The sequence below is a fragment of the Phalangium opilio genome, unplaced genomic scaffold, assembly GCF_054372755.1.
Source record: "Phalangium opilio isolate 3A_F unplaced genomic scaffold, DU_Popi_V2 ptg000082l_1, whole genome shotgun sequence".
Lineage (NCBI taxonomy): Eukaryota > Metazoa > Arthropoda > Arachnida > Opiliones > Phalangiidae > Phalangium > Phalangium opilio.
The window spans coordinates 718804-745731 of record NW_028324189.1 but is presented as its reverse complement, the minus strand read 5'-3'; the positions used below and the strand labels follow the sequence as shown (position 1 = coordinate 745731).

The 26928-nt window shown below is 36.7% G+C and overlaps 1 protein-coding gene across 11 annotated transcripts in view; it reads left to right on the top strand.

The window, feature by feature from the left end:
* The window catches only part of LOC149650696 (protein O-mannosyl-transferase Tmtc3-like), a 53636-nt gene that overhangs the window by 6492 nt on the left and 20216 nt on the right, over positions 1 to 26928 (top strand). For 3 of the 11 annotated variants that reach the window (XM_089847296.1, XM_089847300.1, XM_089847297.1), the window contains exon 1: positions 9447 to 25260. The exons of 2 other annotated variants lie outside the window; for them this stretch is intronic. The gene's annotated coding sequence lies outside the window, so the exon portion shown is untranslated. Of the gene's footprint in view, positions 1 to 9444; positions 25261 to 26928 lie in introns of those variants that run through there. 6 more of the 11 variants (XM_089847301.1, XM_089847299.1, XM_089847302.1 and 3 more) reach the window with 6 other exon arrangements.

The window sequence follows — 26928 nt, the reverse complement described above, 5'->3', positions numbered from 1 at the left end:
AAATACATTATGATTAGTCTATAGCTCCTCCTCACAAAATCCGCTTAATTAGATACGTTGATAATATGGGTGGGTACGCGATGATTACTATTCGGTGTATGCATTCCTGGTTTAATACATTTCCGACCCTTGAAAATACTCGATATTAAATTCCAAACCTATAAGGTAGCTTTACTTTTATAAACAATTTCATCAAATCCCCATTTCTTATATTGTAAAGACCCAAGAACCAACGTTTTTAAGTATCAAACTGTTCAAAATAATCGTTATTTCTAAAGAAAATCGTTCAAGTTTAATAGATCTTAATAGTTGTAAGATGCTGGGTTATTAAAATCAATTCATCTTATGCCTATTAGACTATATAAAAAAAATTATGCAAAAAGAACTTTTGTATCGCATACTCGTTAAAAACTCGTCTAGAGTATAAGGGACCCTCGTGCACCTTCTTGTATCTCAATAAATTGTTTTCCGAAGACTTTTGCACGGGAAAAATCGTAGAGTATCCCTCATAAATCATCTTTTTTCTTATATATCTCTCCTATCCTTTACAAATTTTTGGCGTAACGGCTATTTGATGCATTAGTATACAGGCTTAAAAAATAACTTTCATGTTAACATAAGTTTAAAGTGCACTTTTCTAAAACGTCACTTTTTAAAAATATTTTACGTATGTACAGGGTATTTCTGATTAATCTGGCATTAATTGAGGGGGGATGTTCTTTTGGGTGAACGATTTTGAGTTGAAAATGAAACTTCTATCTCCATTTTGCTGTCAGGGACACTGTTTTTATTATTTTATTTCTTTTCTAAATTTACTATAAGAGAAAATCAATTAAACAGTACAGTTAATTGTTAACCCATCAGGATGTTGCCTCAGAAATTATGACCTTAAAAAACCCTTAAATTTGGTAAACAATACCCATTGCTCTTTTTTTTTTACCAATGCAAATAGATCTGGTTTTTATGACCGTTGAAATTGATTCCCAGTTAGAGAAATGATCACTCTGATATACGAGATGATGAGTGCGTCCCTTTTATCAAACATTGAAGGGAAAAAATGTATTTTGTGTCCGTTGCACCGGCGCGATGCCGTCCCGACCGGCTGATAAGCTTTTCCTTCCGTCTTTAAGGGAAGTGCAGGAAGTCCTCCGTCGTATCGTATCTAAGGCCTGCGCCCAAGGATGCTGGCCGAACTGTTTTGGTCCCCTTGGCTATGCCGCGTGCATGGTGCGCGGCGGAACTTGGAACTCTACTCCATATACATCTACAGCTCGGAATATATCCCGAAAGATCAAAGTTGTCTAACAGGATTACGATGTCTGACGATGCGTTGCGCTCGTTTACGTCCCTTATGGCTTATAGTAAATAAGACGATATGGCGTCAAATATTATTAATTTTCTTTAGGATATGTGGCGCCCCTACTGACTAACGCCTTCGGTTTATGACCCATCTAAGAACTAAGTCATGGCATGCAGTTATGGGCCACTCTCTGAATAGTATTCGCTCGAAGTTATGAATAGAGTCCTTTAATGGATTGGCGTGTTTCATATCCCTATTAAAGGGCTGCTATCTGGTCCCAAAAAGTCCCTATTTTCCTACAAGGTCCTTAATCTACCCTCAAATATATTAAAGATGTCATTTTGTCTTACCAGTGGTCCCGTTTTTTTTTGTTTTTTACTTTCAAAAATTTTGGTGGTCCCTTTTCCCCCCCTATTTATTTTTGTCAAAATTCCAAATAAATTTATTCAACTTTATAAAAATATATTATAGCAACTTCAGGTTGATCTACTTTTGTTAACTTGTGACGGATAAAATACGTAATGATATAGTGGTCGTGATGGAAACTTGGACTTCCTCTATACACCACCCGGGAAACTACATTTCTTCAACTAATCATGCTAGACCCTAAATCATTTAGACCTATTTAATGAAATACCACGTAATTAAATGTCTAAATATGTCTAACTATCCATGGGTGTCAATTAGGATGTTCCGCAACAAATGCAAGCGTTGCTGCTTATTCACGGTCGCAACAAGATACAAAAATACTAGATTAATGACTTTGTCCCGTTCTTGGATAACCGAAGCTATTCAAAATAACCTGTGACTTCGAACCATTTCTCATATTGGAAACTTGCACAATATCAAACGTCGGAAAAATATTTATATACCCGCTATGGTAGTTGTAATATATATATTTTTATCCTTGTTGCTGGGGGCAGGAGAGAAAGATAGGTTAAGAATGGAGCTCTAAGGATTGGGTGTAAGAACGTTGAGTATTCGAGCGATTAGGGGCTTTGACGTTTCTTCCCGGTAACCGTATATATATAACCGTGTCCGTTTAGTAAAGGTGCTGGGAACGCCTGCGTCCTTAGATATCTGAAAGCAATAAATTTTTTTTCCACCAATTCTTTGTGCTACTGGAACATGAATCTGAACCTCTTTTAGAGTATTGTGGTGCTATATTGTTATTTTCCTTAGCTCTTAGGTTAAGGCCTTGTCTAAGTTGGAAACCTCTCATAGACAAATTTGTTTATTACAAACAGAGAAACCAACAGACAAGGACGAGGTCGCCATAGGGGTATTCTCCCTCTCGCCAAGAAGCTCCGCCAGAGTTGATGAACTCGGGTGAACTCCGTCTGGCGTTGCTTCTTGGCGCGATGGAGAATACCCCGATGGCGACTTCGTCCTTGTCTGTTTGGAATTTCCGAATTTGTCTATAGAGTAATGTCAGTTCTACATATGCAAACGTCATCCCCCCTACCAGGCGCGTACAGTATCCCCTCTTACAAAAGCGCTCCTAGAGGGAGGGATACACCGTCTACTCCCCTCTCTACCGACACTACTCTATTGAGCTAGGTTATAGGTCAAGAGCGATATTGTAACTCAACATCCATAGATTGTTTTTACCAACCAGTTGTATCTGATTTATATATTTTATATCCATGGTGTCATGGGACTAGCTACCTCCCACGTCCTCCTACCCTGCCTCATCCGAGAGGAGATTTTGAGTCGGAAATCTAGGCCACCATCGATTTGTCGAGGTTACCTCCTCTTCCTTCTTCTTCTTCTGTAAGTTGGAACAGACCCTGTTGAATATATTCATCTGGTTCCGTCCTGCCTCAGACCGTAGACCCCCTAGCCTAGCAGCTGCTTTTTTCTTACGTTCATTAACGAGCGGCATGCACCGCGCTCTCGCTCGACGACAATTTGCCAGATTTTTATTGGGCCGAGTGCATGAAGAAAATTCCACCGAGAACCCTGCACGAGCGAAGCCTTTTCAATAGCTTCGTTTGTTTGAGAGCGGTTTGAGTATAGTATTCATATAGATAGCGTGCAGGCAAGTGTTGCCAGTCATGTCACGTGTGAATGCAAGTGTTGCCAGTCATGTCACGTGTGAATGCAAGTGTTGCCAGTCATGTCACGTGTGAATGCAAGTGTTGCCAGTCATGTCACGTGTGAATGCAAGTGTTGCCAGTCATGTCACGTGTGAATGCAAGTGTTGCCAGTCATGTCACGTGTGAATGTAAGTGTTGCCAGTCATGTCACGTGTGAATGCAAGCTTGTTCGATTCAGTTATCTGTCAGTTCCAAACCTTAGATGAGATGCTCTGGCAAATTATTGGCAACCCTGAAACATGGTGATAATTAAGAAACTGGGGAAGGAAATTTCTCCAGCCCCTTCAATGCACACTATCTATTGCAAATTTTTATTATAGGCATTGTCATTTATTACTTTTCTAAGTCTTTAAAAAAGAACCGTGGGTTTTTCCCATAGTTCTTTTTTATGTTTACAAATGGGTATTGAAACTTTGATCACAATCCATCAATATTATTTTATTGATTTCATATTAAGGTTGCTTCAATATTGTCACTGTGGGAAATTATAAGTAAAATATGAAATTTATTGAGAAATACCGAAAGTTTTGTTGAGGTTCAGTGGGATGTTTTTACTTCAAATTATGAACTTCCATCGTAATTTATAACCCTATAGGCTAAGACTATTATTAAAAGCGGAATTTTCACTTCAACGCTTCTTATTTTTTCTGGGAATTAAGTTTTGATAGAAAATACCTACCATCACGAAAATTTTAAACAGCCCTGGAGTGGAGATATATATATATGTTATTTCTGTAAGGTCTGTAGTAAAGTTTGTGGGGTGCTCTTTGGGCGATTTTGAGTTAAAAATGTTCTATGAAATTTTGTCCTAAGGGCCAGAAACTTTCCTCGCTGACGGTATGCGACATCATTACCTTCTTGTCGAGAACGTCACACCGTAAGATATTCCCCTCCTGTGGTATTTAATCTCTTTGATTCTATTAAGCAGACTACTTCTAGGCCTAGAACACGCGTAGGAAATGATTTTTTTCTCAGGTAATCTTATTTTCATGGTGTAAGAAAAAAATGGTTTTGAAAAATTGAAAATCTGGTATAAACAGTTTATGTCGTAGAATAGACACCGTTGTAGGTACGTTAGTCGGGGACCGAGAAAGGCTGTTAACGTTTTTTTTTCATCCTGTCGGGTTCCTGCATGGCTCTCCTGGATATTTCGGAACCAGGGCCCGGTCGGTGGTGCCTATGGGTAACAGCTGCCGTTGAAACCGCCTTTTCCTCGGCTGATGAAAACATCGTATCGTATCATATATTCGGGGAAGCAGCTCGCTTCTCCAGACTAACGCCGTCGCGGCTCTTAATGGATAAATTTTTTCAAGGTTTCTGTTCCGCCAGAATACCTTCTTGTCGCATCTTAATGAAATTTTTCCTTCATGAGCTCGTGACACGGTAACGGGGGAAAGGGGGGTAGGGGCATACGCCCCCTCGCACCCTTCCATTTTCCTGCAAATCTATTTTTTTCATCTTTTTTTATCGCGAAAGAGATACTTTTTTAAATATCGTTTCTTTCGCCATTATGAGAAATCTGCTACTTCAAAGTATACTCATTTAGAAACACAACCCTTCTAATATCTTCAGGGTGAACATGTTCAGTGTATTTTTTTATTAAAGGGTTACAAGGCGTGTTCGTTGTATCGTCTGCTACTACGAACTTTATCGTGATGTGACGTCACACCCTCTCATCTTTAACCTCTGTTTTGGCAACCATATTGGAAGTCGTCAGCTCAGGCCATACAATTTAGACTACCAATATTGACGTAACGTTCCCGTAGCTCCTCCCATCTCAATACGACTCTATTCGTTAAATTTTTGATGAAACTGATAAAATGTATATGAAAGGATAATTAAACTTAAAAGGTTTAAGCTTATTATTAATTGAAAACTTAATTAAAACTTTTCTTCGTCAATTAAGAACTCGTCTTTGAAACCTCCTTAAAATCCCTTAACATTTTAAGTCGGGTATATCTCGTTCTGTTAAATTCAAATAGTAATTTTCAAGAACTCTATATACACCGAAGATTATGTTAAATAAACCAAACAGACTGTATTAAATGCGGGAATCTTTTGAACTCAAATTCTATATGCAAATTTCCCTTTCAGTTTAAGGAATTTAGTTTAAAACGTATCAATGCATCTTTTGAGAGCATTAAAATTACAACCTTTAGGCCAATGAGCTGCAACTTTAATTATTCGAGACACGAACCGATATCTTTAGAACGAATCTATGTAGGTATTAAGAGATTAACTATAATCGGTAGACTTTCTCGGTAAAATACTTAAGCTTGTATATATATTAATTCGAACACTTAAATGTTCAACTTTGAAATACATTAAATATGCCTCGCGGTATGTTTAAATACTCCATTGAATGTATTGATAAATCTGAAGTATTTACAAGGTATTTAAGCGTTTAAAGTAGTTTGATAACTTTACGTTATTTTATTTCCGTTAAAAAAGTTCAATATTTCGGTTGAAGTTATATATTCTACGCGCCAGGGTTACGAACCTTAAGTGACGCTAAGTCCCAACTCAAATAATCATTGAATGACATTTGTGGATCGACAATGGCCATCAATCATTCTTACTGACCGTTTCTATAAAAAATATAGCAAACGTTATTAAAAAAACTAGGTCAAAGTATTATTTTTTTTAAAAAAAATTTGACATCTACTCACATACCTTGTTTGGTATTACGTTTCATATTGAAACAATTTTTTTAATATTGAAGTATTAATTGATTTGGTTAATTATTTGTGTTTGAATTTTAATCACGTATTGTTCTTCAGGAAAAGAAATTAGAGCCTATAAATTAAGGTATTTTCATTAAATTTAAATTAGTATTTTAAATACCCATCTTAATGTATTTAAATAATTATAATACATAATTTTCAGGCAAAGAGGATTCATACAATTTGCACAAGGAGGAGAAGCTACTTGTCCATCAAATATAGCCTTGAATCCTTGTGTAAATGGTATAAATCCTCTATAGCCTGAAAACTACGTATGCATTACCGCGTTTAGAAATTTTAAATTTGCCTCTAAGTCTTAACCAAAAGCAAAAATTCTTAATTAAATCTGAAGATTATTTAAATTTATACCAGACTTTCCTGCCTATCGAAATACTCCCTTGGGGCCCAATTCATTTAGGTTCTTGTCTGTTCACCGAAAGTTTCCAAGAACTATTTGTGTACCTATTAAGTTAAGCATTGCGTATTAAGTCGCCTTAGATTTCCCTGAGGAACTAGCTGGTATTGAACAAGTTAAAAGTATATTTATATATATATATAAAACTTCTGCCGATGAAACTCTGTAGCAAATTTAAACAAAATTATTAAAAAAAAAAAAATAAACGGACGGGGAGAGAGCATCATTATCAGATCCAGAATCCAATTTCGTGTTAAAACTTATTAAGTTTCTAAAAATAGCCCCCCGAAAAGCAGTGCTGGTATTAGAAATAAATTAACATGAAATTATAATAAGAAATACCCTAATAAGTCTGCCATATCTTCTTTGGCTGATTTTGAGTAAAAAATGTAACTTCTATGATTGACATTTTGCCGTCAGGGTCACTGTTTTAGAGATGACCCCTTAATTAAATTATAAATCATTGTCTTAGTTAGTTTCTTATTTAAATTTAAGGGGTCATCTGTAAAATACTGTAATCAATCTTAACTTGAAAACAATGGCAATATGTCATAGAAGTTACATTTTCGACTGAAAATCGATTTCTCATAGAACATCCCCTTTAATTTATTCCAGACTTATCATAAACACCCTGTATATTGAATAGACTTTTAAAATGTGGTCGTTTTAAAGCATATTTTTTGGTAACTTCTATTCTGATCTACTATACTCCGACTTACAATGATACCCATGTGAAAAAGCAGAGAGAAAATCGACTGTTATATATATATACAGGGTGTTTCTGAAAGGTCTATCAGAAATTAAAGGGGGTGTTCTTTGGGTGATTTCGACTCAAAAATATTCTATGACATTTTGCCCTAAGAGCCACCGTTTTAAAGTTATAATTGGAGTGTTTTACGGATGATCCCTTAAATTTAATTAAGAAACTGAAAGGCGATGCTAACTTAACTAAGGGGTCATCCGTAAAACACTCAAATCATAACGTTAAAACGGTGGCTCTTAGGGCAAAATGTCATAGAATATTTTTGAATCGAAATCACCCAAAGAACACCCCCTTTAATTTCTGATAGACCTTTCAGAAACACCCTGTATATCCATCCCCCTGGTGAACTTAGTTCGCCATTACGCGAAGTTGAATGAATTTAGGACTACTTTTCCCATTTTCCGCTTTCCCTTTTTTAAAAGGGATTTCCATCGTCCTCCTCTTTTCCCTATAGCTCGGGTCTTTTTTTTTCGCCCAAATTCTTTTTCCCGTCGTGACACTAAATCGCTTTGGAAGCTGACGAGAAAGAAGTGACTTGGAAACGTTTTCGCTAGCTTCTCCCTGGGTTTCCTTTTCAAAATTGCTCTCGCTTTAACGTATTTTTGAGCGATATTTTGAACGGCACTCTATAGTACAGCGTCCTCTCTCCATAGAAGAAGTAGGCCTAGGCCTATTTTATATTAGTAACGACTTCTCGCCCATTCACTTCAGCTTCTAAACATTTCGAGAACATTCCCCCCCCCCTTTTTTAAACCAATTTTTTACTATATTTTTTATGCCTATTTTTGAACCAGAATGATTCTAGTTACTTATTTAAATTTTTTGGGACGTAAACTTATGTTTAGTTTTATTTTTGTAAATCATAAGTTTATGCGTAAGTATGACTTTAATATAAAGCCAGAGAACGTTAAGTCTCTAGCTATGTTAAGTTTGTGCACTGGTTCGTTAAAAGCTCTCCAATATGGCGGAGATGTAATATTTTTTATGCCTATTTTTAAACCAGAATGATTCGAGTTACTTATTTAAATTTTTTGGGCGATAAACTTATGTTTCGTTTTATTTTCGTTAATCATAAGTTTATGCGTAAGTGTGACTTTAATATAAAGCCAGAGAACGTATAAGTATCCAGCTATTTTAAGTTTGTGCGCTGGTTCGTTAAAAGCTCTCCAATATGGCGGAGATGTAATACAAAACCCATTGGGAATAAAGGAAGATGAAACTGAGATAAAGTTTCATTTAAATTAAATATTGGAAATTCTCAGGAAACATCTTACATAGGTTCTTGGTTTTAATTAGAAAAGGTTCAAGAACAGGGTGATTTTCCAGTACATCATTTTTATTCACATTTCACCTTAAGATTCTAAAGCTACCAAATCTTAAAATTATTTATTTCATTGCAGATTCACGTACTTGAAGATTAGCTATATTTAACTACATTTGATTAATGAATTTTAATTCCTTGTTCCGTTTTAATGAAATTTTGAAACGTGTGTCCATTATTAATCGGACGATATAAATTTTGGGAGATTCTAAGTACATTGTCAACCTTCCTACGTGATTATTACTCGAGCGTGTCGACAACCGAAAACTGCACGTACCATGCACGAACGATATCAGATATCCTAACGCAAAAACTAGCTGACCAAAATTAAATTACCTTAATAATCTAATTAAAATCTAATGAATTTCGGTTCGTCTTAAATATTTTTTCGATAATTAAGTTAATTTAATTTATTATAAAAGCCCGAAATAGAAAACGATAGGAGAGGCGAGGAGAATATTGGTAAAGGTATAGGTTACCTGAGCTGTAGGCTAATCACGTAGCTATGGTGGGTTCCGTACAAACATCGTATTTGTTAAACAAAGCAGATCGCCTTTAACAAGACTCTACTATGTAACCTGGTAGCACGCGCTCGAATATGCCAACGTGAATACTTCTCTATTGTCTAACCAGGATGCCTAAGCTCTCTATTATTTGATAGAGGGGAATTTACTATGTGGTGCGCGTGGATCCGTGGAAAGTGGGGGGGAATTTACGACAAGGCGCGCGTGGGTTCGTGGAAAGAGGGGGGAATTTACGACAAGGCGCGCGTGGGTTCGTGGAAAGAGGGGGGAATTTACGACAAGGCGCGCGTGGATTCGTGGAAAGAGGGGGGAATTTACTAGGAGGTGCGCGTGGATCCGTGGAAAGTGGGGGGAATTTACTACTAGGTGCGCGTGAATTCGTAGATATAGGGGCGGAATTTTTGACGAGGTGCGCGTGGATCCATGGAAAAAGAGGGAGAATGCACGACGAGGTGCAGTGTACAAATTTATATAGTCTTTGAAAACATTAGCTGGAAGCCTCCTGGTTATAGTAGTTTAGTAGGCGTTTTGTGTTACACTATATAGATAGAGGGGGCGCTAGGTATAAAGCGACGCGGCTCATATTTCACAGTTGAGCAAACGCCTGGTTATCTAGCCTGAGAAGGAAGTGGATTGGGGGGGGAAGCGGAATGCAGACCAGTTTACAAATTTTATATGGAAATTAGTGCTTCTATTAATATTGATTAGGCTTGTTATTATTACGCATTCCTCTTCTATTTAATAACCCAGGAGCTCATGTACTCCTCCCCTTAATCCTTCCTTAGTACAACGGACAAACCGAACCACCAAAAGACCGCACCGTATTAACCATGCATATATAATTGCTAATAATTTAAAGAGGAACTGGAATGTCATTTATATGCTAAGTAATTTTAATTTATTTCATAATTTATAAAGGTATAAATGTTTCACTTGAATAAACAATCGAACATATCCTTAGAAATACGTGGCGTAATAATTAAGGTTAAAGGTCATTTGTTCTATATTTCTTTGATGCGATGGTAAGAATTGCTTTCAATTTAAATAATGTGTAGACAATTCACACACAATATTCGTCTTATTACACTAATTTTTATTATAACGTCAAAAATTAATTTTTCAATACTTATCTTGCTGACTCAGGACTGTATTTAAATTTAAAACATTCACAATATCCCTTTAAAATGGGCGTGTCTTGTTCAGTCTCGCGTGATAATCGCGTGTACCCTTTTTAGTTATTAATTTTAACTTCAAATAAGCCCCGCCCTATTTCTACTATTCGAAATTTGTTTAGGAGAGCGTGATCGAAGCCTTGATTGTAATGCTAATGATCAATTTTCCAATGTTTGTTAATGCTTATAGAAACCCCGTATTTGTAAACTACACCCATTACTACCAGGCCTAATTGTTACATCAACTATACGTTTCAATTTTAGGAGTTAATATAGGCTTTTCCAAAATGCGGAATTATCCAAAAATTTTCATGAGTTTTATACTTTAAGTGGTTTGTTAAATTTTTAGTGTCCATTCATTAATGTGGTAACATGCACTTTATAAAACTTTTTGACACTTTCTAGGCATATATATCATTTTGGTGTATACATTAGACCTCAAGTAATTTTTTTTTTTTGGAAATTTTTCTGATCGAGATATTGGCTAAAGTCTACATGGGAAAAGTTTTCTGATAAAAATGAAGCCTTGGTTCAGGAAGGACCATTAGAGTTTTAAAACTTGCGAAGCTTATCGTATAAGAAAGATAAAAATATATGGAATACCTATCAAAAAACTGTGCACCGGTAATAGAAAAAGTTTAACCGTGTTAGAATCCATAGATGAAACTTCACGCGACAAAAAAAATTTTGAAAATTATTTGGAAACTTTGTCGTTTGATAAGAAATTTTCTCTAAATTGATAATATAATCACATTTTACGGTATCAGAGGTATGTGTATCCATGAGTATGTATAAATATACGAAATATAAGCCAACACAAAATTAAAAACTAAATTAAATTAAAAGGTTAAGCCCATATAGGAAAATAAATCGGTTTTAAATTTTATTTATATTCGTTCGTAGAATAAGCAAAGATTTGAGTTTAAATTATATGGAAACCTTATTAATTTATATAGGACTAGTTCAAAGGAGTTTCAAAAATTAAGTACTAATAAATTGGTTGATAGGGCCTAGGTCCGTCCACTCGCTATTAAATTCACTACCAAAGTTTTTTATAAGTCCTAGGCTAAATTGTTTTTCTGACGTCAATATCTTATCCTCCCCACAGTCACACGCACGTGACAATTTTTTTTCTATGGCGCGAGGAAAAATAAAGTCCTTTAAAAGGTTATTTGGCGCGTGAGTGCTTGAAGGGAAAATTTTCCCGCGTCTTCTAAATCCTTTCCTAATGGGTCTTAAAAGTATGTGCCCGTCTTTATTTAGGCAACTTTTGAGAAGTGGCACGTGCTGCAACTAAGATGAAGAAATCCTATTTTGTTCGGGAAAAAAGCATGACTTTTCCATTACTAAGGAAACGTCGTAAGCTTTTTTGCCTTCGGGAAATACTTTTCCCCCAGTATAAGAACGTTTTTTTTTCAATCCCTTATTAGTTAAGTCGATGATGGGCTCTTTACCATCTTAGGCGCTATATTTGACAACTGTCAAGAGTTTCCCGTTACTGATAGCTTCCAATACAAATATACGGTGTTGGGATTTAATTTATTTTGCATTTCAATATGGGAGACAGGTTGACATTAGCTTGCCACGTTTTGATATTTTGCAAAGTTAGGGTAACTAAAGCAGTGTGCCCAAGAAACTAGACAGTCGAATTTTGAGTGACTATTCTGTTATATTATAGACGTTTTTAGTCCAAAAACTTCAATTTCTTGTTTTGATGTAACGTTTTTGTATGACCTATTAGTTTAACTCTATATAATCAGGGTTTGTAAAAAATTGGAAATTTCGGGGGGGGGGGGGAATTGTTGACTAAAGTATAGTACCAACACTGTAACAAGTTTTAGAGCGTGTCTTGTTTTAAAATAATGTTTCAAAAACTCTTGTTTCTATAGTAAACTCGGTTTTAAGTTTCCCCATTATTATCGGCTAGACAATTTATTGGAGAGAGGGGGGGGGGAAGAAAACTTTTAGAAAAATTTCAAACCGCACAACTGTATCCAAAAAGGGGCCTAACTATAACGTTACCCGAAACTGGACAATCTGTTACAAAATGCTTTGACAAGAACTTTTACTTTTTTTGAGATACACGACAGCTGCAGTCATGTTTTCAGTTTTTAACAGAGAGAAAAATAGGTATACGAGTAATATTATGTTTTTTATATAGAAATATATGGTATGGGCGTTTTTTCGACTTGTTCTCTTGTTATGGAAGAAAATTTCTTTTAATGTTACAGAAAATATACCATGGAATAACAACGTGTCCGTATGTTATGTTTCTTTGGCATTTTAAGGGCTCCCACCAGGTCCCTAAAAGTAGGGATATTTTCCTGCGTAGTCGTTAATCTACTCTAAAATTGGTATTTTGTCGTGAAATCGCACTATTTTCAAAAAATCTCAGATGAAAAATCATTTATCTAGTAGTTATAGACAAGGGGAGATATCTAGAATAATTGTTTCCACAAAGAAGTAACGAAAACTCGTTATTCTAAACAAAAATATTAGCAAACGAAAGCCCGAAATATCTTGCCATTTAATTGAAAATAGAAAAAAAAAGAGTTAAATAGTGTTTTTAACTTTACTTAATTCTTAAAATATATCAGTTTTTGACATTTTAATGATGCCATTTTGTTTTACCAGTGCGAAGTGGTCCCGTTTTGGTTCCTACTTTCAAAATTTTATTCTTATTTTGTCCTGTCTTTATTGTGGAAAGTCCCTTAACAATTACTTAATCATTTAGAACTAAGGATCAGTTTTCAAAGTACTTATTGCTTACAAATTTAAAATCAAAATCCTAGACATAATGTAGTGTTGTTTTTGTTCAAGGCGACTCTATTGTCCCTGGATATTTTTATATAGTGGTTAAGCTGTTAAAACGTTTCTTACCAAAATACAACGGTGGAACGAAAACAATTCTTAGTAAAGGATACCTTAAGATGCACCTAAGGATAAAAAATCACTCAAAAAACTCAGGAGTCTTAGCCCCCTTATATATCGTTCCCTTCTTTGTCTTTCATATACCTTCGAAATAGACTCGTCTCAAGTTTTAGTGGATTTATTCTTTGAGGGAGATAAAAAACCGGGTTTTTTTTATTTGGTGTCGCTGCTACGGCTCCTCGTCTTCCTCATAATCCATCCCTATGCTTTTTTCTAGAAAGTTTTATAAGCATGGGCTTTGAATCGTCTTAAATCTTGCTAGTTTTCTGCGCCAAAAGATATGAAATAGAAAGAATAAAAAGTATATGGGGGACTTTTCAAAATGAGAGTGGTGGTGCACTGGTGAAGGCAACGTATTAGATCCCTTGGCTTATATAGTATATGCAAATTACGGAAAAACCGTACGTGAAGAATCGGACTAATGCCCGGATTTAGTCTCTATCATATACATTCTCGTATTTTATGTAGCCACAATGGCGCCTGACTTTGGCTTAATTGAGAATATTTTGGGTTTTTCAGTGCAGATTAGTGAAGAATCACGTAGGCCTATGCTCTTTGGAGACGAAGAAGCCATAGAATAGTACATTACCTTTGTAGGTTACTAGTTAAAAGTATGTATAGCTAGGCCTAACGGATTTAGAAAACGCTAACGACATGTAGATAGACGAGGCTTAAGCCTTGCACGGAAAAGGTACGCCGGTTAAGCCTAAAATGTACATGTACGATCCAGTTATTATAGCTAAGGATAAGGTTGTATTTCTGTCCGCCATTTTCGAAGATATTTTCTTAGGGAGTATCTACTACTTAAGAGTAATATCCAGGCAAAATTTCAGCTTTCAGGGTTATTCGGTTTGGGCTGGGCTTTGATTATTAGACAGTTGGGTCAAAATTACTTTCTTGCAGCTACACCCGCGACAGTTAGAACCTCGGTGCGAAATAAAGTGACCAATTGAAGTGGCTGAACTAAGTCCTTCCTTAAATCCAGAGGATTCGAGAGCCGCGCTACTGGAAATTAAACAGTCTATAGTCTCCCGTCCATGTCTTAAATTGCACTAAGACAGTATAACGCTTCCCTTTCTCCAGACTCGCGGTAGATTAAGTCGTCTAAAACTTCAGTAAACGATGAGAGAAGATCTATTTCTGTTCCCGCACTCTCTCAGGAAGTGTTGCTTTCAAACGGCCGAGCCAACATGTCCAAAACTGCTATTGCATTAGATAAGGAAGCCCGAGGATGAAGAGAACTATGCCTACAGAGTGAAAGGCTGAAAGAGAGTTGAAAAAAAAAAGAAGACCGTATGCCTATAGTTTCAGGCTGGCCAAGGCCTCTTTTCACTACTTTTGAAAAACAGGAGCGTAGCGAATAGGATTTCCGCCTTTACGACCAAAGCTAGCCTCTAGGCCTATGGTAGTACGGGGATAAACTCATCCAGAGTTCGGGTGTGTGTTTTTATGAAGTCGGGAACCGAGAAAAAAGAGAAAAGAAGAGCTAACCGAGAGGCAACCTTGGACAATGTATAATGGACAGTACTATCCTGCGACGTCTCCGACTATCCTTAGACTCTGACCGCTCTAAAAACCCTTTGAAACCCTCATAGGAGTGTACCTTTTCTGGAAGGTCTAGTGACCTGATATACATGTTAAGTGCACAAATAAGACCATATGAATTTAGTTGTTCCTTCCAGGGATATACAAAAGAGCTCTAATGGGCATGCGTGAGTTTCGTAGCATCCTCAGACCTCAGTGCATTTAGAATGGGTATCCGCCGAGTCGTTCCACTCATACTGTCACGTGTCATTGCCCAATCACTACTCCAGGAAATAGTAACGCTACTACTTTAGAATATAGTTTGTGCCCACGCCCCTACGTAACGAAATAATTTGAAAAAAGACCCAGGTAGAGATCCTTAAGGAACTAATTGCCGCGTCATTTCAAGTTCCACTTATATGATTCTGTTCCATTATACTTCGTTCAAGTTTTAGGCCTGTCGGTGGTGGTGGTGGAGGGCTAAAGCGCGAGTGCAAAAAAAGGCACACACACCAAATCCACTTATTGTCTAGCCCACTCGCGTTGCACGTCACTCTAAGTACTTTTTATGTTGCGCCCAGGCCAGGCAAATCTTAAATTTCATTCTAGCTCCGGTTCCCGTCCTCAAACAAGATTAACAAAGATCCGTTAGGAGATTCCCTCCCAGTAAGAAATCTAACGAAATAGAGAGAAAAAGAAAGAGCTATATAGGCTTCGGTCTCGCGCCCACGAAGAAGAACTCGCTTCTAGTCTTAACGAACAAAGAGAGCATTAGAACACTTTTTATTTCCGTATAATTTTTTTATACGTACATTTTCTCGGTCGTTGCTGGTGTTAGCTTGATTCTTGCTTGTGTTTTACTCAAATTGATTGGATTGAAGGCTTTTATATAGTTATAGCGAGTGCATCTTAGATTTCTTATTACGTAAAGTATAAAGAAAATAAAGTTAAAGAAGATCAACTTAGGCCTATTCTTTGGCGGGTTCCAAATCATACGACAATATTACTTAACAAAAGGAAAATTCTTTTATTTTTATTTTAGTTTATACAAGCGCATTATGACGTGTTTATCTACCCGTAGGCAATGTTTAGATTTAGCGTGGGTTGTCTTTTCTATTGGATGAGATCGTGTCCTTACCACGGTAAGATAAATCGCCATTGGCTATCCTTCGATCAGTATTATTGTAGTAAAAACGACGTTAAAGGGTCGTGCAATTCCATTCAACCTTTCTCTTGGAAATTGTCAAGTGACAGCTATAGTTTAGGGCAAACTATAAGAGGAAAAGGGTTAAGAACTGAGGTGAGAGCAGTTACCGGAGTTAGAGGTATGGCATTTTACGAGTAGAATAATACGAAGTTATCAAATGATGTAATAGAGGTTGAATAGGAAATTCAGTTTCTATCATAGCGTTGTGTATTTCTAGTTTGAGATGGAACAGTGTGTCTTACTTCGGTTTTAGTACATTTTACTCTTTAAGAGAGGTTAGTATCTGTTTCCAGAATTAGTGATTCAAGACTATGTAGATTATGAACGTCACAGGATAGCAACAAATCCATTGATAATCTTTGGTTAATCTTATTCTGTTACCGATAAAAACGCTGAATTCGTGGTTCCTGATTGACCAGACAAGTAGAGGGGTTTATGGGGTTTTTCCCTACTTCACGTAAATCCACCCATTAACGAGCCACTAGACCGAGACACATTAATTTTGAGCCAATTACAATTATGCGGGCGAGAAAGCGACCACCGCACGAATCAATTATTTCCCCGATACAGCATGCACCGATGCAATCACAACCCGGCCCAGGTTCAACCTATAGGACAAAGGGAAATTAAGCTCGCGTTCGGCCAGAAAGACAAAAAAAATCTAGTTAAATCGACCATCTATCTACAACTCGTACTTCAAGTCAACTTTAGTGACATCCTTGCGAAAGCCTCAGAAGGTTGAGAAAACGGATTATTTCTCGAAATTATGACATACTCACACCTCAGTGGCCCGCAGACGGCATAATGTCATTAGAATAGAAGTTATATTTTCGACTCAAAATTGCAGAAACAACATCCCCCCTGAATTTATGGCATACTTATCAGAAACACCCTGTATATTCAGTTCATTCACTTACATGAAGGTGAAGTATAATTCAACGTCAACAGTGTAAACATGTTTAGTTGCGGTTGGGAAAAATACTTTGTTGCTCTATCTAGCAAAGAACTATCAACACTTTTAACACGGTACAAACAAACCTTGTACTAGTTGTACCAGTATCTCTTTTTCGCGCCACTGCCCACCTACACCTTGCCTATTTTATTGAAGATAGTAAGTAGTTTAGCCTTGGAAAAATAGGAGCTAACCTATCTGGATAGAAAGGAGCAAGTTTCTGGATTCTTGGAAACTGAACCTAGTATAGCCAAGAACCCATATAATAACTGAGAACGTAGGAATATCCATCCCTTTGCCTTCGGTTTCCATTTGCACTGAGTGGTTTGTTATGTGAGTCCATGCTATGACGGCTCTGTACCAACCTAGAATAATGTAGGGATTAATCCGGAGATCACGTTACCACGTAGCCCAGTGTTCTCAGGTTGTCGATGGGGTTCTTTTTGGTATAGCGGAATAGAGGCCTAGGTGAACAGCGAAGAATTTCATTTACCAGATGAATATGTTCAACAGGGTTTCATATGTTTGGTCTATGTAAAAGGGGGATTGGTAGAAAGAGAGAGGGTTTGGAACCCCGGAGAAGACTAGAGAGAGAGAGAGAGAGAGAAAATGATGGGGTGGATGGAGGTTGCTATAGGCTTTGAGGATAAGACAGATCGATGGCGGCCTAGATTTCTGGAGCGCTACCCTCAGGAAGACGTCCGCGTCTAGCTATATTTCCACCTGGAATTTATTTAGTTACTACCTGAGTGTTGGTTGAGATGGTGACGTCGCAATACACGAGACTAAATCTAGTTATGGTGGTATTTATTTGCCTAATTGACAATTACTTTAACATTCCCTTGAGTTGTCCATATTCGATTCTTTTGTAGAATTTTTCCAACCTAACCTTTTCTTTAATATATATTGAGTTCAGGGGGCTATTTCTGGAGCAGAATGAGGTACAATTTAATATTCAGGAGATAAGTTAAATATTCTTGGTTTGAAAATATATATTCCTTAGAAAGTGGGGGGGGGTAAGGGGGCCGAGGGAGAGACGAAGCGGAGGCAGAAAGAGGAAACGCGAAGGCTTAATCGGATTGCTATTGCCCTTTCTTTCCACTTTTTCCAAAAAGAGGGCGACCCCTTCTTCCAGCACCAGCACCACTATTTTCCCCTTCTTCTCGAAGCGTAGCTCTTTTCTTTTCGGTTTCCCTCCCTTAGTTCATTCACCTTCTTCTTTATATCATTCAAAAAGATAGCTACTTTCTCACCAATCCATACTTACCTTCGCCTCCAGTTAACCTCGCTACTTCTTTAGTTCTTCTTCTTCGTTTATGGAACAAAACTCTTCTTGGCCGAATAAAAAATTTACCAACCAACGAACCTCGCGCCCTCCAAGTTCCTATAAGGTTATTTTTGATGAAGATATCCATAATGCAATCCTCCAGGCTAATTTTCTTTCTGTTTTCATAATTAATTTACAGGTTTTTTAGCACGTGAAAACCCGCTTTCTTATTTTATTTTGTAGCCAGTGTGGAATAGAAAATGGAATTGTTTATTCGTCATGACAGGGAGGAGTAGAAATGGAGTAGTATCGTGGGAGGGGGAAAGTATTTTACACCGCGAGCCTTGACTCCCATAGTTTGAGAAAGGGGGTTAATTTGGTTCCCTCTGGTCACGTGGGTTTCCGTTTATATATTGAGCTATTGCCAAAGCGCGTGGAATCTCAAAATTCAGAAACAAAGGCTTAATGAATTTAGGCCTAATGTGTGCGCAAAGCACGTGTTGTGAAAACAATTATCAAAAAAAGCGTAACGAATACATTCGCTTTTCGACGAAGTACACCAATGCTTTGGTAGTGTAAGATGTGGTATGGACAAATCATATTTAGCGTAATGTGGTAAATGGTAAGTCCATGTTCCATGCATGTACCCTAACTTTACGCAGACCATGTTGGCAATACCGTCCTTGAATTGCTGGTGCACTTAGCATATATTTTCCATAACCGTTTAACACGCGAGTCTCTCTAAACATTAGTAGAGAAGAGCTAGGGACAACGCGGCGCGATATAATTTGTAACTAATTAAATAACCTTGAAAGCAGTCAATACTCTGAACGTAGGCGTCTAGACGCCTAGAGACGTTAAGCTTAATATCCTTTTAAAGACCTTCCCTAAGGCTTAGTCAATAATACACCCTGAAACTTAGAACAAACGTATATGGCTCACAATATTTAAATGTAAATAAATTTAACACCTGAGAGTTCACTTATCCGGATTTCACCAAAATATCAAAACTCTCTGCAGGTTTCGGTTATGTTTGGTTAGGCTCAAGACGTGGTCAGTTTGCAGTATTCTAGCCAATATATCCCAAAAAATACAATGAACTTATACTATAATAAAAAAATTATAAACCATTCTTCAAGATACCTTGAAATCCATAAGTAAGACAATGTTCCCTATTTACACTGAACTCCAATTTTCTTCATAATGGCAGATTAGCTACAAAGGATGAACCAAAAATAGATTTTTTTTATTGAATTCTCTTCCATGATAATATTTGAAATAAAAGAAAAGAAGAATTGCTCATTCAGCGAACTTTTTTGACTTTATCTAGTGTCCTTTTGACGAGATAATGTATTAAGCTATAAGTTACACAACCATACGTCTGTAATGAATAAGGAACTATAGGCATATAGTAATAGCAAATTCGCATGTAATAAAAAAATTCTCTTGCGAGGCAAAAATTCGAGATAGTAACTTGCGTGCTTGAAAATCGTTTCTAAGTCTTGACAATTTTTTTTCTTTAACTTCCTCCTCGCGTTCTTTCTTTCCTCTATAAGAAGTTCTCTTATTTTTTGTGGGAAAAGGAGCTAAGAAAAAGAGAAGCCAAGATTTATAAAGATCGTTGGGAATTTTGAAGAGGACCTTCTCGCCCATCTTTTAAACTAGTCCCTGAAAGTTTTCCATTATTGACTTTACTCAACTCTTGTTTACCTAACCGGGTGAAACAGCTAAATGCTTCCAGCGTTTTGTCAATACTTTTTACGTCTTCAAGAAGTGTCTACATTTCAAGGACCCGTTTTTTTAAGGTTGCCCATCTTGGGCTATTTCTAGCCCATTTGGCTACTTTTTTATATTTGGATGGTACGGTTCGCTACCACCAACTGCGGATAGTAGAGTAATGAAGGGTTTCAGCTTTATTTCTTAATTAATTGAGTTAACTATAATTAAAAATTAAAGTTCAATGTAATTAAATCCGTTATTATGGTTAAAACTCAAATGCATTGTTTTTGAAAACCCTACTATTTTGGGCTATTCTTAAAATCGTTTGGCTAGTTTCTAAAGAAAAGTAAGAACTGGCGACCCTGTTTATATTGGAGGGTTTTTTTTATCAAGAAGCCTTCCATTTCCTATCAGGGCTATAGATTAGTCTCTGGCTCGGAAAAAATAGCCTCTAGCCAGGATACTTAGAGGTGGGTGCAACGGAAACGACGTAGAAATTGGCCCCGAGCTCCCTTCCAACCCTTTAGATTGAGTTTGTTTGTATAAACAGTTCGTGTTGTATTAGGCTGGCCGCGCAACTCTGGATTGTAGTGTAGAATCGAGGGGACAGCTACGTGCCGCTTCGTATATTGCTTTTCAACCAGGACATATCGTCTGTAAATAAAAAGTCCATGCATCATAACCCTAAATTTATTATTTTGTTTTAGGGGACAATCAATATTTGGGAACACATATCTCCGTATTTAAATGTTGTAGACTACATGGGCTTTGGCAAATTCCACTCAGTTTGAACTATAATTTATGGGAGACTTATCTAAAACACCCTGCATATCCCTTGAATTTCCTTTAATAGTATCTTTCCCCTCGTTCATGCACCACTGTCGTAGATAGATAAAAGCTTGATGATTGTTTGGGGGAGACACGACTTCAATGTTGTACTTTGCACGGAGTTTTGACAGTCAAGCGCAATTAGGGGGGAGAAGGTCATGGAATATGCGCCCGCACTTAATGTCTGTTTATATTATCTAATGGCTGGGCAGGGCTACATTTAAATCCTCGTTAATACGGAGAAACTCCCATCTGCATTGTGTGTTTAAGGTGGGTCAAGTTTGAAACTTGAACGATGTTGACGTACTGGCTAGAAAATGAATATTATATCCCCCCATATTGTTTACTTTTAGTTTCAATATGCAGGGTTTTTCTGATAAGTCTAACATAAAAAGGGGCGTGTTCTTAGGGTCAAACTAAGAGGAGGAGAGGACATTGATTGGCCCCTAAAAAAGGAAATAGTCATACGCTTTATTTTCCACTCGGTTTCACCCTTCAATTTATGGCAGACTTATCTGAAACACTCTGTACATGTTATCATATTCATAAAAAGTTTAGAGTAAATAAAGAAATGAAACTGCGTACGTCACGTTTATCTAGAAATCTCTCCCATTTCTGAACCACTTCTATTCAATTTATTAGTGAGAATTCCATATCAGTACATTTATAAAATACACTGCCATATGTGCTGTAAGTGCTTGCTAACTTTATCTTACCTATACTTCAAATATATCTCAAATGTGGCGCTGAAACTCGCCTAAAGTTTTAAAAAGATTGTTTCTCGTCCCATAGGATTATATTTGAAATGGTGACGCCTAGTGTCCATCCAATTTTCAAATATGAAAAACACAAAACGTTTCTTAAAACGTTATTATATATATATATTTATTTTTTTTAAAACATACGTAACCATTGTGGAGTGAATAGGGCAATATTTTAGAAATATGATTCAAATATAATCGGGCCCTTCTGTACATTTAAAAACAGTGCTGGTGTGACAAAAGATTGGGTGGATATATAAAAAGAAGAAATCGTTGAAAATCCGTATTCCCGTATTTTTTGACCAAAAAATAGTTCCATGAAAAGAAAGCTCTGTCGAGCCCATTCTCAGCGCTTTAAACAATAGTCTAGAGTTGGTTGAAAACATTTGAGAAAATGTAGAAAGAAAAAAGAGAATGCGGCTACAAAAAAAAGGGGGAAGAATAGAAATCCTATTTGTGAAGCGCTATTTTATGGAGCGTGCAATGTTTAAAGGTATAGTGAATTGAAAAAGAATTAGATAAAAAAATACTAAATTATTTTAAAATTTAGTAGTAGAATTGCTCTTCATATATTGCGTTATTGATAACGAATCATATACTATTTCTTTCGATAGTAATTAGTACACAATTGAGCGTAATTTTGAAATTATTTGCATAGCTTACTAAGCATCTCTTTTGTTATTCACGTATCCTTTAAGAAAGGAAACGTTTTCAAATTTATTGAGGCTTTTAGATATTTTTATTATTTTTTCTTTTTTCACGAGTTTTTACAATTTTATTTTACCCTTTTAGTTTTTTTATTTGTTGAAGTATTTCGGCGTTTATAGCTCCTTTCGTGGGGTTATTCCAGATATGTCACATTTCTCCTGACTCCTTTAGTCAAACTGTCAGGGATACACAAGGTTTTAATCAATATCTTCTCGCCCGGAAGTGTCCTTTTCAGTCAACGATTCCAACGCTACAAAACGCGCTTTCTGCACTCAGAAATAGGTCTTATATTGTTATAACAGTTGCCGTATCCACTTTGGAGAGATATACGTGTTCTTTTTTTTAGACATTCAGGAAAATCCTTTGAGTATGGGATAGCCCTAGTTATATTCTTTGTAAATATTTCAAATATTTGGGGTTAAAATAATCAGAACAGAAGTAATTATCAAATTTATAGAAAGACAGAGTTCTCCTCATTTTAATCCTTATTCTACTGCAACAAGAAATTATTAATTATATTGAAAAAGATTTGTGCACAATCAATGTTATTCTTTCAGCCCCTGCGCGTAAGCTTCTCCCTGAACAGTGGTGTGTTGCGGGTAAAACATTTCTACAGGCGCTGGTAAGAAATACATGGGACCAATTGCCCCTGAATGCTGGCTTCTCCTAAGTGGTGCTTGTGGCCTGTGCAACGTTTATAAGTATGAAAATTTTTGCCTTTCTTAATTAGAATTAAAGAAGGTAAATAATTTTTACTATAAATCAGTATTTTCTTAGAGATTACCCCTGCGCGTAGGCTTCTCCCTGAACAGTGGTGTGTTGCGGGTAAAACATTTCTATAGGCGCTGGTAAGAAATACATGGGACCAAATGCCCCTGAATGCTGGCTTCTCCTAAGTGGTGTTTGTGGCCTATGCAACGTTTATAAGTATGAAAATTTTTGCCTTTCTTAATTAGAATTAAAGAACGTAAAATCTGTATTTTCTTAGAGAGCAAGCGGTTAAGGTATAGTTTGTTTTATACATTCAGCTCGTACTTAAGCTGGAAGAATCAAAATTTACCGCAGACGCGATGCACCGTGACAAAAATTTTCTCTTATCTCGGAAGTAGCCGTGCTCTAGCGAGAGGAGAAGCTCCGCGGGGAGAGAAAGAGAGTGCTGGCTACAAAGGACGCACGCTCAAAAGCATTTTCAACAGAGGAAAGCGTAGGCGAGAGCCGAGAGGTTCATCGCTTGGTTTCTCTACTTTCCAAGAGAGAGTGTTTACGTTTCTATAACATACCCTTTCACTTTCCTCCGACTCTCCATCCATCGAAGTGTGGTGGTGGTGGTGCTGGTGGTTGGTTGTCTTATGTGCCTAATGAAGCTGTCGGTCTTTTCTTTCAAGATCCATTTTACGCGAACGTAACTTTTCGAGGACAAGGAATTGTCGCGAGAGAGGTGATCTCGAGTGCATATTCAAGTACCCGCTATTTGAGCAATTGGAAATAAGAAATTAACATTGAGAAACGCCCGGTCATTACACATTTTCATTGATAGTTTAGGGTTAACAAATGGTTCCGTTCATTTTATAAAAGAGTTTCAAAAGTTCAGTTTCTAAGCCTAAATTAAAATTTTTGATCAATTAGAGACCTGCAACACCACGTGACGCTTTCAACTAATAGCAAGCGCATTTATAAAAATTCCGTGTCCGTTACAAAATTATCTTTGATGTTCTTTCTTTCATCAACTTAAGTCGATTACAATTTTTTTATCCATTTCATTTTCCCTTGAACCATTTTTAAATTCATAAATACATCTCGAAACTTGAAACGACTGCGTGATTGGTCAATTCGAACTTCATGATATAGAGAAAGTAATCCCAACTTTAAAACTAGGCGGATGGGTTCTCGAGTTCTCTTTGCGCCGCAATTGATTCGTCATAGATCATGCATGACCCTATCATATTCTCGTATTCTAGCTTTTGGGATATGGCCCATATACTTTCCAAACTATCTGTTGTTTAATGGTTTGAAACGGAAAACCGTTTTCCAATGGTCGGCCAGGTATATAAAGTACAATTTCATCATTTTCTTCTCAGCCCCAGCCCCCAACCCCCTTTTTTTATCTGGTATGTTGGTTCGAGTCGATCTGGGTTCTCCAAATACTGTATGCCTTTTTTTTCCCAAAATCCAATTCGTGTCAAGTTCATTCTCAAAAGAATAGATAAACAGTTATTCGAGGAGCTAGTTCATCCCGGTTTTCAGACTACACTTATTTAGTTGGAGTTTCATTGCAAATAATAATCTTAATTTCGAACAGATTCGAATTGAACTGGGTTGCGTACCTGTTGACAAGTTAAAGAGAAATTGACTTCGTGGTTAGTTGCATGCTCTTGTTTTTAATCTATTAATGTACCTCCAGAACTTTTGGTATACTGATTAAGAGCTTGGAATGGACCATTTCATGCTTTGGTGGACCATCGTGGTAGCAAGGACCAAAGTTTGAAAACACACTAAGACTAAAATCGAGAGAGAGCTAGGAGAGAAAGTTTTAGTAAGGGCCTGGAAATCAATACCATCTCGTTCTCTAGGTTGGTGCTCTGTTCGCGTACATACACAGCAGAGCCTTTAGAAATACGAGTTTTAGGAGCGATAGCCTGCATGGGAGAGCCAGCCGTTAGTTCACCATCTCTCCGTCCAGCGTCGTGACGTTAGCTATACTGCAATACTCCTCCATGAAGGCTCATTTCGTATAAAGGGTCGTGTTGCCCATTTTCTCTTCCCAAATTCGCGTTCGCTACTCATTGAACGTAAGGCTTCCCGCGCCTTTTTCCGTGGCCCAAATTGAGAATTTTGTGGCCTGCTGGAAGACTTAGTAAAAATAGATAAGATATTTCTCTCTCTCTCTCTCTCTCTCTCTGGAAAGAACTATGTTTCCAGCATACGAAAATAAGAAGAGTTAGAAAACAACGTATTGGCTTTCATTTCGCCAACCAATTCCAAGCAAATGTGTCCCACGGGTGAAATGCCAATTATTCTTTACATCTAAAGTTGGATATCTAAAAAGGTACCGTGAATTTTTTCTCAACAATTTTAACTAAAAATTCTATGTGTTTACCATTTAACCATATGGAAGAGTTGAATTAATAATAAAATATTTAGGCCTATTTTTAGTAAACGAAATATAGAAATGACCTAATTTTTGTTTCCTCAACACAAGAAATATTTAATTTTTTAATTATTTTAATATTTATATAATTTAGGAAGTGGTTTGTTTGTATGTTTGTTTGTTCGTTCGTATGCGCAGTTCATTACCAAATTAGACCAAACTTCATAGTTGGTATCAGTAACACTAGAGGAGAGGTTCATTAGAAGTGGTTTGGTTGAGTTACTCAACGTGTGGTCTTCGAACCCCTATTAATTAATCCTGTAAAGATCGTTATACTCCAGACCCGTAGCATTTTTAGCTTTATGGTTCATCCCTTATTAAGCATCTTTTTATTGAATTTTCAAAGTTGTAAAAATTTGTTTGTCTACATCGAACGACTTACTTATATAATTTTTTTCTTGAACATAAAAATACTATAAGCCAAATCAAATATGCAGACAATTTTGATAAATTATTATTGTAATCAGGACCCGCTGTACCTTTTTTAAATACCCTGTATTTTAAAATAGGTAAACATTGATTTTTTTTTAATTTAAAAAATTCGAAGTTATTCGCGCCCTTTGAACTTTACAGCGAATAAATATTCGCAGTTGACACAAAGAAATAATAAAAATGGAATTTAAATGACGCAATTTGCGTTCATTCAACTGGAAATACTATGACAAATGTGTCGTAACCCGTCAAAGAAATTTTATTTCAAAATATGTAAAGTAACTCGCGGTGCTGGTGGTGGTGGCTTCACCATGCACCGCTTATGTTATTCAAGAATATATTACAATAACATTCTATATTGCGAAATATACAGGGTGTTTCTTATAAGTCTGCCATAAATAAAGGAGGCTGTTCTTTGTGCGATTTTGAATCGAAAATGTTCTAGGACACTGTTGTTTTATGTATGACCCCTTAAATTTAATTAATCAACTGAAAGACACTGCTAATTTAACTAAGGGGCCATCCCTAAAACACTCAAATCATAACTAGACGGCAAAATGGAGATAGAAGTTACATTTTCGACCCCCATTAATTTAAATGGCAGACCTATCAGCTAGCAACACCCTGTATGTCCAAAAATGTCCGTAATCTTCCCAAAGACGAATATTGTAACGCCCTCACACCATATATTTCCTTTTACCATATTCGTGTCGATATATATACCAAATTTTCCAATCCCAATATTGGTTTTTTTTCTCTGGCTCTTTTCTGCCCTCTCTGATGACATGTAGGTTCAGTATATAAGCAATATCTTTTCGGAATATAGTGAAATCGTCGCGTTCTGACAAGAGTCGTGTCGCCAAGATACATTTGCCTAGAGCAGTCCCAGTCTCACGCGGTTCATATCAACCTGCCCTGACTGTTATTTAAGTAAATAACACTCCTACCTAGATGACTATCGCGACAAGGGTGTCGGATATTGAAGCTTTTGAAAAGAAAATATTAACGTGTCATATTTGTCTTTACGTATAAAATTTGGTTTGTTGTATACCCCTCTTTTCGTGCTACTACGAACTTTGTCGTTATGGCATTGACAAAACTATATAAACATGGGTGTAACACTATTATTTATGT